We start from the raw sequence: 14149 nt of genomic DNA on the forward strand, positions 1-14149 counted from the left end.
ATGCAGTTTATCAGAAGGCTATGGCAAACCCTTTTTTAAAAAAATTATGTCTCCCAGACTGCCTCTGCTGAAGGAATATTGCTCAGAATCCTTCATTTAATAACCACTTCCTGCAGCACCAAAGCCCATACTGTGTAGGAATTTCCAGAATGACACGTATAGGCATTCTTCCCCTGGTTGCCCACAGAGGCTCTGATCCTTCCCTCAGTGGCTCCTTGGTCAACAGGTGGGTGTGGGGGTTACCTTCCATTGAAAAGCACATAGAGGTGAAGGACAAATTTGGAAGTAATACCCTTTCCAACTTCATCTTCAAGCTATATGTGTTTTCGTATATATCCCATGGCAAAGTGTAGTGTTTCTCTATTTCTCCCCCACTATGGGAAGCGGACTGGGAGCAGGAAACAGAAGTGACCAGATAACTTCTCCAAGGTAGTCCTAAAAACAGGTTTGTGGGGGTCAGGAATATATTCGGCTTGGAGAGAGCCCTACTCAAGTGACTAGTGATCTTAAACATTTATGTTGATTGCTATTGCCATTGCAACATTCCTAAAACCATGATATAACATTATTTTGTGATGCTGTGCTGTTTTGCTGATTGACAGTGCTGTCAGTCTTTTTTCTCCACTGCTTCTTTTGTTCTAATAAAATTAAGTAGGAAGATGCCAAGGAATGGTAGATGTAACATTGTTGTAATATTTTTTTCTAGCATTGATGCCGTATGACAGCTTTTAATTATAGCCAGCTAGTTATTGGTATAGTGTCCAAGCAATAAAATACAGTGGGAAGTTGGTTTTCTGTAAGTACTATTGAAATTGATGAAGCAAGTTAGTTACAATTAACAGAAGTTTATAATTGATTCCAACAGGTGCTGTCACATTTTGAATTAGGGTATATCCAAGCCCTGTCAAAGGCCTTATCAAATAAAATAAGAAACAACAGGGAAGTGCCTGATTGTGCTTGTAGCAAAGAAGCCTCTGATTGGTTGGCCTGGTCTGGTGCTGTAGAATGTACATGACCATTCTGAGTGCTTAGCAAAATATCTGCGAGGGAACAGAAATTTCTGCTATACCTAAGGTCTATGTATGGTTTTACTCACAGTAAAACCATACATAGACTTTAGGTGTAGCAGAAATTTCATTGGGCTGTCTGAGAGCTTGAAATAGATGCTGAAAAATAGGGGAGCTATGGGGCAGGTTGCCCGGTGAGGCAAGGTGGCAGAAGCAAGGGTTCACAGTAAACAACAGATTGAGAAACAGAAGCCGAAGGGGGGCTCTGATAAATGGGTGGAGAAGGCAAATGCTAAAAAGGAAGGTGGGACTGAATTTCACATCTTGAATTAAATAAATCAGCCAGTTCTTTGGCTGTGGTATTAAAGAACTCTTAGAAGAAATTCATGTGGTGGAACTAAACATGAAGTCTGTAAGCTCCTTTTCAGTGTCCTTGCCCATTCAGATTATAAAACAGCTCTGGAGCTCTCATGTTGCATATTTTATTTTAATTGAAACATTTCAACATCTGTATACAAACAGTCGTGGTTTTATACTTTAAGTTCAATTAGGTTTATTGAACTAAAAGTTACTATAAGAGAAAATGTTCTGTGCTTTGTAAATCTCAGCTTCCATGAAGAATGTTAGTTCCAGATGTTAAACTGTTGTTTTTTCAGAAGCCTTGTTAAGTTGCCAGAACGTTTTGATTTTTTGAATGATTTTCCAAACCCCAGCTGATTATCACAACATGTAGGAATCCAAATTCGGAGTTTGGCTATGAAGTCATCTCAGCAGCTGCAAGAAATATGTGTGAAGAGACAGGTTCACAGAATTATCCTCCGATGCCCTTAAAAGGTTTAAGGAAAAGGTAAATGGTTCTTCCTGCTCTGTATAACTGCTCCTAGTATTTCATCAGCATTTAAATCTACCACTTTTGCAGCACATATTAAGTTTCTTTAATTGTGTAACATGTTTATGGTGTGTGCCGTAGCCCAAACCTGTAATGCTTAGGACCCCACCCCGAAAGTAACAGTTCATGCTTTGAAATTAATGGATTACATTGGGGTACTGTTTTAAGCATGGCTTGTTGATATTGCAAGATGATCTATGAAAGACTGAGTAAAAGTAAAGAACCCCTGACCGTTAAGTCCAGTTGTGGACAACTCTGGGTTTGCGGCGCTTATTTTGCTCTATAGGCTGAGGGAAACGGCATTTGTCTGCAGACAGCTTCCGGGTCATGTGGCCAGCATGACTAAGCCGCTTCTGGAGAACCAGAGCAGCGCACAGAAACGCCATTTACCTTCCTGCCGGAGCGGTACCTATTTATCTACTTGCACTTGAGGGGGACCGAGCAACGGGAGCTCACCCCGTCGCGGGGATTTGAACTGCCGACCTTCTGATCGGCAAGCCCTAGGCTCTGTGGTTTAGACCACAGCACCACCCACGTCCCATTATGAAAGACTGAACTTTGGCTCAAAACAATGGTCTGGTTTGGAGTAATGTCGTTGCTTATGAGAAACCTGGTTTGTGAAGCCAGGAACAAGCATCAGACTTGTGTTCTCGCTCTCTCCTCCCCTCTCACGTGACACATTGGTACAGAGATCCTGCTTTGTTTTAAAGCCAGAGTTCCCCACTACACCCCACATGGATGTTACATTACTTAACTAATCAGGGTATTAATCCAGAATACTGATCAGGATATTAATCCAAGAAGCAAAAGTCACGTCAGAAGAAAAGATGGAAGGAGGAGGCAACCAATTAAAGAGCTAGTGAGCTAGGAGCAACTTCAAACGTGTCTTGCTGAGCCACAAAGGTGGGTACTACAAATGCATTATATTATTTGGCACCAATGGTATCTGTATAAGCAAGATTCATTCTGAATTGAACACCTACTCTTCCTCAAAAGGCTTCCAATGGCATACTTAATTTCATTACCTTCCACAATGCAACCATTATTTGTTTTGTGGGGTGGGTGTATCCAAACCAGACCATTGTTTTGAGCCAAAGTTCTTGTTTGTATTCATTGAGAGAGAACACAATATATCTTGTATGTATCAAATAACATTTTAAAAAACCTACGGATTGGACCCCATCATAACTACAGGCCACTCTCCATTCTGCTGAGCCCATTTTTCCTCTGATGGGTTTTCTTTAGATATACAACATACCACATCCCTAAAGCATTGGACAGGAAACAGTTGTGTAAATTATCTGCATTTATGTAGATTAGAATAAAAGTTAGCAGCTTGCCCAATAAAATCCTGGCCGATTTGCACTCGGATCATCCAGATCTACCGGTGGCCATGCAAACTTCTTTCTTTAAAGGGACATAGTTAAGATTAAGTTGCTGCAATATTTGTAAAAGGAATAACATCTGGAAGAGAGCTAGATGTGAAGGTAAGATCATTTAAGGCTAGCCTGCATTTTCCAATGAAATCACTCATGCCCGTGAAGGCAAAATTTACTGCTTTGTGGAATGCAGGTTATTTCCCGCCCCCCATGCAAATATCAACAAGGGATCCCAGTCAAGATATGAAGCAGCGTCTCTGAGTGATTATCTGTACTCTCAGTGCATCATCTCATTAGGTAGCTATTCCCCACACCCCCTCAACATTTTTTTTAATGATTAGAATTTCCAAGGTTGGCAGTTCAAATCCGCGTGATGAGGTGAGATCCCTTTGCTCTGTTCCAGCTCCTGCCAACCTAGCGGTTCAGAAGTACACCAGTGCAAGTAGATAAATAGGTATTGCCATGCTGGGATGGTAAGCGGAGTTTCCATGCGCTCTGGCTTCTGTTGCGCCGGAAGTGGTTTACTCATGCTGGCCACATGACCTGGAAAGCTGTCTGCGTTTTGAGTCATTGCACATTGACTTCCAGTTGCAGTTGCCATTCATGGAGACGCTTCTGGAAATGCGACACTACTGGCAAAATGAGGATGAGTCAGCCTTTTTTTTTGCATTCTGCTGTGAGAGCAGCTTTAATGAGTGTTCATAATGGCATCCAAAAATAAATAAATAATGCAAGCCCCTGTTTCCTCTGAATTCTGCATCTGGCATCAGCATTCGAATGACTATTTCATTCCATGTTACATGGCAGTCCTGTCTATCTCATGACTACAGTGCCTGTCATATAAACAGGTCCTTAAGGCTGTCTCCATTGCAATCTCACGACTCACTTTCAGAACCCTTATTTTATTCTACTCCCCGATTTGCATAGAGTAGTTTTGAAGCATTTTCAGCCAGAAGTACAGTTGTTCTAATTAAGAACAGAGATCACTACTTTGTCAAAAAAGCAAGATTTAGAAGAGTTACCTGGGTGTAAGTCCTATGAGGCATTGAGAAGAGAGACGTAGGATTAGAAGGCATTTGTTTTTTCTCCAGGCGTCAACCGAGTTGGAGGAATGTACGCAGCTTAGCTTTCCTCTGATATAATAGTTTCGAAGAGATCAGGGTACATTTTGCCGTAGTGTCTAGCAAAATGAGTTTATTCAGGCCGTTTGGCAGACAACCCTGTGCTAAAAACTGTGAATCATCCATTGTTGGCTGAATCCACTCTAGTGACTAGTTGCTAAGAGATTTATCAAATGTTCACAAAAGCTTAAGACTGTGTTTGCTCCAAGGAAGGATAGATGTGTAAAAACTGAAAGATTTTTCACCTATTTTCTAAACAAACAACTCCCTTTCTGTTGTTATAAGCTGAACTGTTGGGGAAAGCGAAGTCGCTAATTAAATAGGCAAACAGGGATATTTCTTGCTACATGGGATTCACAGTTCACGATTTGCTAGGGAGGAGAAAAATTAACGCAACCATTTTTTAAAAAGCTACACGTAAGCCACCTGAAGCTGCCCTAGGCCACACGTTTTGGAAAACGTCACTGTGAATCAGATTGTCTAGACACACAACCAGAAGTATTTATTTCACTTGTGACATCACTTCCCACTCACAGGAGCTTCTGTAGCAGTTCCAGTGTAGAGTGTGTCTAACCTGGACTTTCTCTTAAAAGCTATATGAAATTGTTGCTGTGTTGATCAGATTTTTCCCCCACTGCCTTTTTTATTACAGCTGAGTATATCATAGTAGGAAAGAATGAAACCTCTTTATAGAGCCCTATAGCCCCTTGAAATGAATACAGTCTCCTTAACGAAGGAAAAGCAGTTTTTCTCCGTTAGTCCTTTTTGTTTGTTTTGCTTTGGTCAGAGAATGCCAACCCCTCCCGTCATCCAGCGTGACTGGTTTTGGTTCCTTCTATTTTTCATGGGTGGTTGTGAACAACTTGTGTTGGTCTACTTTTTACCCTACCCAATGCAACCATGTTCCTGTGTCCAAATCTGTCATTAACCAGGGAGGTCGTCTACATAGTAACAGAAGCAGATTTAGACTACAGTCTTAAAACACAGAAAGGAAAATGCAACATTGAAACCAGTAGAATTTCGTTCTGAATAAGCCAGGACTATGCTTGCATCTGTCTAAGTTGCCAACAGAATAATTTGCTATCTTCAATGCTGGGGGGGGGGGGACACACCACAACCCACATCTTTACGCAGAGGTCTAGGTTTACTTTATACAACACACACTATTTTCTTTAATAAAAGTTTTATGAAAATACACAGCTTTGGGGTTATTGATATATGTTTAGAAGGGAAAGTGCTATAGGGAAAAGTACTATAGTCCACCCTTAGGCTTCCTGCCGTGTCTCCTTCCTTCCTTTTGTTAAGTTTCTAGCAGCCTCCCTACATGTGTTTATTTAAATTTTTTAAAAAGGTAAAGGACGCCTGACAGTTAAGTCCAGTTGCAAACTACTCTGGGGTTGCGGTTCTCATCTCACTTTATAGGCTGAGGGAGCCAGCGTTTGTCCGCTTCTGCAGACAGCTTTTCCGGGTCATGTGGCCAGCATGACTAAACCACTTCTGGCGAAACCAGAGCAGCGCACAGAAACGCCATTTACCTTCCTGCCGGAGCGGTACCTATTTATCTACTTGCACTGGTGTGCTTTCAAACTGCTAGGTTGGCAGGAGCTGGGACCAAGCAACAGGAGCTCACCCCGTCGTGGGGATTTGAACCGCCGACCTTCTGATCGGTAAGCCCTAGGCTCAGTGGTTTAGACCACAGCACCACCCGTGTCCCAGATTATTTAAATTAGCAATAAGCTATTCGAACTTAATCTTGGCTTCCATTGATAAAAAGCAAAAGGTTCACTGGAATCTCAGTGAAAAGGTATCACACATTATTCTCTAATAGCAAGTGGTATGAAGGTGTATAGATGTAGATATTCTTTCCAGTTCTTCTGCTCCCTTGCAAACCATTGGGATACAAAGATGGGAAGTATATTATGTACATATCTGTTATTCTGGTCTTGCCTTTCATGCTCTTTGAACAGCATGAGCCAGGGTATAGCTTAAATTGAGAGTACTAAATCACTATCCAAGTGTCCTTATCAATCTCTACTATGTACTTGTTTGAAGCCGCTCTTTGCTTTAGTGCGCACAATAGTGGAGGTGAACGATGCCAGTCATGTTTTTGTGCTGTAAAGATTCTGCTGTAGTTAGGTAGTTGTCTTGTTTCCTTTGCACTGTTTTTATTGTCAGAACTAGTCAGCGTACCTGAGAAAAAAAGCCTCTTTCTTGTAAGGGGAATAATCATTGCAGGATATCACCAGCTGTTTATTTATAAAACATATCCCACTTAGATCCCCCCAAAAGAAACTCAAAGTGGCAACAATAAAATATACAGGCTTCCCTTCATTTACACGCATTCAAGTCATGTACCACTGCGCATACGTGCAGTGCCAAAAACCCAGAAGTGGGGGAAGAAACCTGAAAAGCTTCAAGGAAGTCCCACGGCACCCCCAGCTTATAAGGAGACTCTCCCTAAAGCCCAAAGGGGGAGTCCTCTTCCCACTCCTGGAAGGTTCTCCTCGCAAGCCAGAGGGGCTGTGGTGTGCTCCTTGTTTATGTGTGCAGGGGGCCAGAACATAACCTCTGCATAAATGAGGAGTCACCTGTACATACAATGTAATCAAATCAACAAAACACACTAAACTACCACCAGAAAATATCAACATCAGAAAAACAATACCTCCCCAAAACAATGTGAAGGCACAGAAAAAGCAAAACAGCCTTAACATACTCATAATGAGGAGATAATGTGTTCTTTTCAGCTAAATGCCTTCTTAACCAGGTTTTGGTAAATACTTAAAGCTGTGTAGTGCTGGGGGGCTTTAGTGGACAACCACTAAAAGGGGTGGTTGTCACCACCAACCAGGTCTTACTCCTTGTTGGTCCCTGCTGAGCCTCTTGTGGCTGAGGAATCTGGACCAAAGTCGCAGATGATGAATGGAACATGCAGGAAAGAACACATAGAAGACAGGACCATTCTTTTCCATTCCTTTCTGATGTGCCATGTCTTGAAATCTAGACTATGAACAGAGCCTGCTTTCATATTCAACTGCCCCTAATAATTTTAGACACTTTATAAATGAACGATAACAACACCTTGTGGCTCTACCTTGGCCCTTCCCTTCCATCAGTGGTTGTCTGCTGTGGATTATCCATTGGGCTTGCATAAGGCTGCTGTAAGAGCTTGGAACTTAGAAAGAAGATGATAGAAAATGTCCACAGGCCTGGCCAGCCCATGCAGGTAAGAGTCTGCAGCCTGATGGGATGGCAGAGTGAAAACCATTCCCAGAACCTTCTGCCCTGGTGGTCTCACCAACCCACGCTTAGAAGTGTTCGGCATGTCGGAGAGAAGGTTTCTGAAAGAATGAATGAAATGCTTATTGGAGCCATTGGTTGCTTTGCTTTCAGTCCCTTCTTATGTGAAGGCTGCAAATATAAAACATTAGGTTTTCTCAAGGATGGAGGATTCCAGTGCTTCTTTCATTGTAAAAATGCCCCTTGTAATAACCACATGTTTAGTTTGTTGCACATCTTGAATGAATTTACTAGTTTTCCATGATGCTATTGTTTTCTGCTTTGTGTGATTTCATAATTTGCAACATTTCCATTCCTGTTCAACACCATGGTACAGCAATGGGAGTTGTAAAGGACTGAGAAAGGAAAGTTTTTTTAAAAAAATGTGTGTGTATGTGTGTTTTAAAAAAACAACAACATGTACCTATTTATCTACTTGCACTGTGTGCTTTCGAACTGCTAGGTTGGCAGAAGCTGGGACAGAGCAATGGGAGCTCACCCTGTCACACAGATTCGAATTGTCAACCCAAAGCATATGGACTGTGGCAGACCAACTGAAGCCTTTTGGAGACTAATGTATTCAGAAGAAGTTAGGAACATTTCAAAAAGTTTAGAGCTGGGATGGAGAGCCTGAGGTCTCCCAGAGGTTGTTAGTCTCCCAAGTCCCATCAGCCCCAGCCAGCAAAGCCAATGGCCAGGCATGATGGGCACTGTAGTCCAACAGCAAGTGGGTGGCCAAAGGTTCTCAAACTCTGGTTTAGGGCAAAAATGTTTTAGGAAACATGGAGTCTAGATGGCAATTTGAAGAGGCCCCAATATAAGACTTACAGCATTTAGTCTTGCTCTAATACTCTTGGTATTCCTGCAGGCATACATACACACAAGTCCATATAAGCTGCCTTTTCTCCTGCGATATTAAATAAACATTGCCATTACATTTCCAACTTTTCATACTGTATATGAAGCAAGAAGAATCACATCATTCTCGCTGTTATATTATTATTTAATTCTCCTCCTTTCTCACTTTGTATTTTAATTAATTTGATAGTAAGGCTTCAGGCAAAGCCTTTTATATTTTCTTTAAACTATTTTTGTAGAGTACCTCGTTCATTTTAGGTGCTTTTTAAAAAACAAAAACCATGATAATTAAAAGGAGGGACTCGGCAGTAATCTACACCTAAAGCATATTCTGGGCCCTTTAAAACAGAGCAGCTTGTGATCTCTGGAATGGAGCAAGCGTTCTGAATACCTTGCGTCAAGCCCTGAACAAATAGCACAGAAACAGCAGTACTGTACAAAGTGAAATCTGACATCTCAGTGTTAGGGGAAAGGAATGCTCCTGTATGGCTTGATTGTTATCTACATCTTCAAGTGGGTTTATTAGCAATTTAATGGAATATTGGTTATTCAAGGGCAATAGTAGCTCCAGCTGAAATGTCCATTATACTCTCTTTTTCCCATGCACTTTGGAATGAGTAGAATGTGACAGCTGAGCTTTCAGCAAGCTTCATGAATTTTAAATACTTTTCATTGCAAAAAAAAAGGAGGGGGGAAATGGGGCACATGGCGTGTGGTCAATGGTGGACTTGGAACTAGCAGTCAGTCTGGGTATTATGGGATATTGGGTGTCTCAAAGATAATGAATGCTTCGCTTATGCAGGTGCATTCTTGGCCTACCGTGCAGGTCCCGGCAGAATAGACTGTGCCTCTCTCAGTCCAGCATCTAACAATTGACCATTTTGTAATTGTGAGCAGAAAAGTATTTAGAATGTTGCTTTCTCAGCATACTTGTCTAAGATTTACATTTTCTGTCATCGTCTCTATCCAACCAAATATTTACTGGTATTTTGCAGCTAATTATCGGCAAAAGTTTTCCATGCCTCCGCAACTTATTCCCGTATTTCATCATGTACATTTTGACCAGAATTCTCCCTCCCTTAACCCTCCTTCACCGTTAGCCCTCAGACTTTTTAAAAATAAAATTTTACCCTTGTTCTAAATAATATGCATGTATAAAGCTGTAATCCATTAATGTAATATTCACACAGGCTAAAAATAGCACACACGTATACCTAAGTGACGATGTTGTTTAAAGAGCCCTTCACATGCCTGTTTTATAGCTCTTGCATTAAGCGCTTTTCAAATTAAAGGAACAGTCAAAAACTGTAGCATGTGGGGGTGGGGGCTGCTGATAGTGAAACTGATGTGGTGAGCAGAACTGTGAATCCTTATGACTTTATGCTTAGGATTGGTTGAAGGAGAGAGATATGTCAATTAAACCAAGCAGAACACCTGAATGTTATGTGTACACAAACATGCTTTGTTCATGGAAGCAACCCAGCCAGATGGGCAGGGTATAAATAATATGATGAAGAAGAAGAAGAAGAAGAAGAAGCAAACAGTTGAACACTCACATAGGAAAATTAAGAGTTTCACTTACAAACGAGAAAGAAATTAAGATTTGGATGCATGCTGCAAGCTCATGTTTAGAGCTTGAAAACATAACTCGCAGAGTTGCTTGGACATCTGTTTGACCTGGAGCAGTAAGGAATGGGCATCCCTGTGGAAAGCAGTGATGGGGCCTTCAGGATATCCAGTACCGCTGGCTTGCTTGTTTCACTAATATCATCAGGTATTTCTTTAGAGGTGGTGCTAATAGGCTTGTTCAGCATTGCCATTTGTTCTCAAAGAACAGGGTTTAGGGGACAAGGGTGTATTTTTACATACTTTCATGTAGTCTATAGAACCAAGTTCTGAACAAGGCATTCACAGTGGGAGAAATTCAGCTCCCACCGAATGACATTTCAGCTCCTGTGTTGGGTTAAGTTAAGAATACTTCTTTGCTGGCCATTTTCTAGAGGGTATGCAAAGACCAACAGAGCCATGGCGCTTTTTTTTTGACATAGATCAGGCATAGGCAAACTCAGCCCTCCATATGTTTTGGGACTACAACTCCCATCATCCCTAGCTAACAGGACCAGTGGTCGGGGATGATGGGAGTTGTAGTCCCAAAACATACAGAGGGCCGAGTTTGCCTATGCCTGACACAGATCCAGGCGTTTGTTCAGCGTTTTCAGCTTTCAAGCCAATTTTATAAAATGTTGTACGCTGTTTGCACCGGGCAGCTAAGAAAATAAAGGGTTCGTCTCCCTGTTTCTTTTCCCTCCCTCCATTCTGCTCATCAATCTGTCATTTCTGTTCTCATTTTGAAAACATTTGTTTTGTTGCCAGAGTTGAGATAACCAAGTGCCAATAAATAACTTTTTAAGAAATGGCTTTCATTTAAAGCACATTGGCACAACTGTGGAAGGGATAGATATTTTGCATATAGCAGCTGAGGCAGTTGATGGACTGCATCTATGCAAAGACTAATGAGTTCCATTTTAAAGTGGTGGGGCCAAGGAAATAGGATTCTTATAAATGCCATCAAACACATTTAATATCCTTTTTCTTCAAACGTAGCTCAGCTGGCTTAAGCCCAGAGTCTCTCGACCAGATTTATTATGGATTAGATGCATTCCATCTCACAACAGGAATGTGCTTATTTGGGGTGGGGGAATCGCAGCACAGAGCAATAAAGGCTTAAGCATTCAGCCACTTGATATATTAATGGGTAGCAGTTATTATAAAAGCCTTCTGTTGTGTGCTGTTAAACTTAAAATTGACTCTACATGCATCTTTCTTTTTCAAAGGGCATGTGTACAAATGTAGGCCATTTTCTCTTCTTCTGTAAGCAAACATACAACTTGCTTTCTAGGGCGAGCTTAAAAACACAGTTGTGAACGTCTAACATAATATAATTTAGCGGACATCAGAACACCAGTGGAGAGCACCTGATGTTCGGAGCTTCTGATATTATAAGCCCATTCCCCACTGCACCGATCACAAAATTCCTCGAATAGTTTAGCAAGCCTTTATACAATAAAAAAATAAAATAAAATAAAATAAGAGGGTTGGACTTACCTTCCGACTCTACAGTTCTATGATTATATGCTTCTAAGGAAGGCTAAATTGACTCAAGGGCTTCAATATTGGATCTGGGCACAGGGGGACCTAAGTTAAGTTCAGGCTCAGTTAAAGGGCTCAGGTTCAATGCCTTCTCGGTAATACTCTGTTCTGGCTGTGACACTGCTGGAATCTGAGGTCATGGAGGTTTTCCTGTTGAAATCTTCTCCCAACCCCCCGGAGATGCTAATAGTCCACTGCAGGCAGTTGGGGGGGGAGACAAGTATAATGGGGTTACATTATGCCCATTGGCAACTGGGGGTGATCATTTTGAGAGGAAAGAAGTGGTGCAGGGAGGAAATAATTAACCTTCTTCATATCTATCTATCTACTATCTATCTATTTATCATCTATCTATCTATCTATCTATCTATCTATCTATATCTGGTCACAGTTACTCAGTGCTGCACCTAGCTTTCACCCAGAAAGAGAGAGAGAGATTTTAAAGTTTGAAACAGTTCATAATATTATTAATGGGCATTGAACTAATATGATCAACTCAGGTCATGACTTCATGGTTTCTTTAAATGAATTCACTGTTTTGTACCACTACACTCATTTTTTTTTACGGGTGAAATAATTTTTAAGTCTGATTCATATTGCTTCAATATTTAAGCTTTGACACTTGCAGGCGAATAGATTTTTTAAGAAATTATGACCTAGCTTATGAGTTCTCTCACTACTTAAATTCATCTGTCTCATCTCTTCTGTACCACGAGGTTAAACGAATCTCCACTTTAGCTCAGCCAATTCACTTGGTATTGCTATGCCATCACAGGCAGCGGAGACATTTGCTTTCTTTGTGGCTGGCATAAGCCTCGGTACTCCTAAGAACCTGCCTTTTGCTTTGCTTCCACCTGCCTTATCATATTGATGTGACCTCTTCCCATGGCAGCGAGTTCTGTATACTGAGTGTTATCCAGAAAAATCAATGGAACCTTACAACCAGTTCTCATGTTACCTTTGTGACTTGTTTTGTCTTCGCACATGAGGGCAGCTCATATGGCAGTGAACCAGTAACTTGAATTTTGCAACGGCAGCAAGATCCATGATTCAGAATGGTCAGTGAAATTGCTAGACTTATGGTGTCTAAAAGTATTTTTGTTGGCATCCGTCGGGAGACAAATGAAAGAGCATGCCTTTAGGGGTGAAGTCAAACCGTTGGAGAGTTGAAGTGCTTGCTGTGGCTGTAGAGACCAATACGGGAGAGACATGTTTTATTGCAGATGGGGCAGTTAGATGTGGCATTCAGTTTTGCTGCCACAAGTGCACCATGGTGTGTGTTCTCTCTGCGCTTCTCCCAACTGTCTTTCCTTCTCTGGTCACTCCTGTGGATAAACAACCTGACTGTCTGTCCCCAGGCACTGAGATCATCTGCAAGGGATTCCCATATGGCGGGGTTAATGTTCCCAGCCTGCATGTCACTTTTGCAGACACGTTTGTAACACAGAGTTGTACTGCCAACACCTGAACTACTTGCTACAAACAAGCAAGGACTATTTTGTTAGCTGTGCGCAATCACGCCAACTTTTGCATAGGAAATGCCCATGGCACACCAGATTAGATATTTAATGTCTATCAAGGAATAAGTGTAGAAATCAGAGCAGAGCAATTGCAAGTTTGTCAAGGAGTGGAAAACTCAGAATACCCAAGTTGTTAATTTACTATGGTGGTCTATTTGCGTGTCAAGACCCCGCAACCACCCCCTCGTTGAAGAATAAACACACAGGACACAAATATTAGGTTAATGTTATTGGGCAAATTTTGGCCACAACTTTATTGATTACAGAATGTGAGCGGTATTGGCTTAGGCATTGAATGAACCGGACTGTATCTGACTCCTGTGTTGCGCAGGGAGTTTGGTAAGGGTAAACCACCAGAAGGGGGAGCCCCGTCGATGCAGACCAACTCGAGCTCCCCCAGGTGTTCCTGATGGGGTCGTGGCATGGCCCTAGCCCAGCCGGACTTCGAACAAGATCCACACCTCCCGGATTCCTTTAACAGAATACCCTTAAGCTTGGAGGAGCAGGTGATGGCCACACCTCCCCTCCCCCATCATAAGGACAAACAATGCCTAACCGCAAAACCATACAAAGTTGTGACAATTGCTACGAGGTAGGTGAAAACCAAATGGCCCCATGCCAATTTTGCCAAGTAGAAAAATTCCTACCAGACCCCTCAATGGCCACGCCCCCACTAGCCAGAGGATTGGCTGGCTGCTCATTGATGTGGCCAGGATCCCCCGGGCAACGCGGGACTTTGTCCCCCACCCCGGAGGTGAGTGAGTGGCCACACGATCCACCGCAACTCCTCCCCACAATGAAGTGGAGCGGACTTCCTGCCCCCCCATGCATTAGCACAATTGACAACTTTTAATTGTAAGATTAAAGACGGCTTCTGGGCACAGAAGTATTCTAGTTCAGCAGTGGTGCTGTAGTTAAGATGCTTGAAGTGCTTTTATGTGGATGC

General features: G+C 42.0%; 1 protein-coding gene and 1 long non-coding RNA gene across 6 annotated transcripts in view; one reads left to right on the forward strand and one right to left on the reverse strand.

Moving 5' to 3' along the window:
• The window catches only part of DDAH1 (dimethylarginine dimethylaminohydrolase 1), a 127874-nt gene that overhangs the window by 87940 nt on the left and 25785 nt on the right, over positions 1-14149 (forward strand). The gene's annotated exons all lie outside the window — the stretch shown is intronic.
• Positions 1481-5194, reverse strand: LOC310765607. Its single transcript, XR_014549669.1, has 2 exons — positions 4298-5194; positions 1481-1781 (listed from the first exon to the last, which is right to left on the reverse strand). It is a non-coding gene; the product is annotated as an uncharacterized lncRNA (long non-coding RNA).

Source organism: Podarcis filfolensis, assembly GCF_964270895.1.
Source record: "Podarcis filfolensis genome assembly, chromosome: 6".
In the NCBI taxonomy this organism is placed as follows: domain Eukaryota; kingdom Metazoa; phylum Chordata; class Lepidosauria; order Squamata; family Lacertidae; genus Podarcis; species Podarcis filfolensis.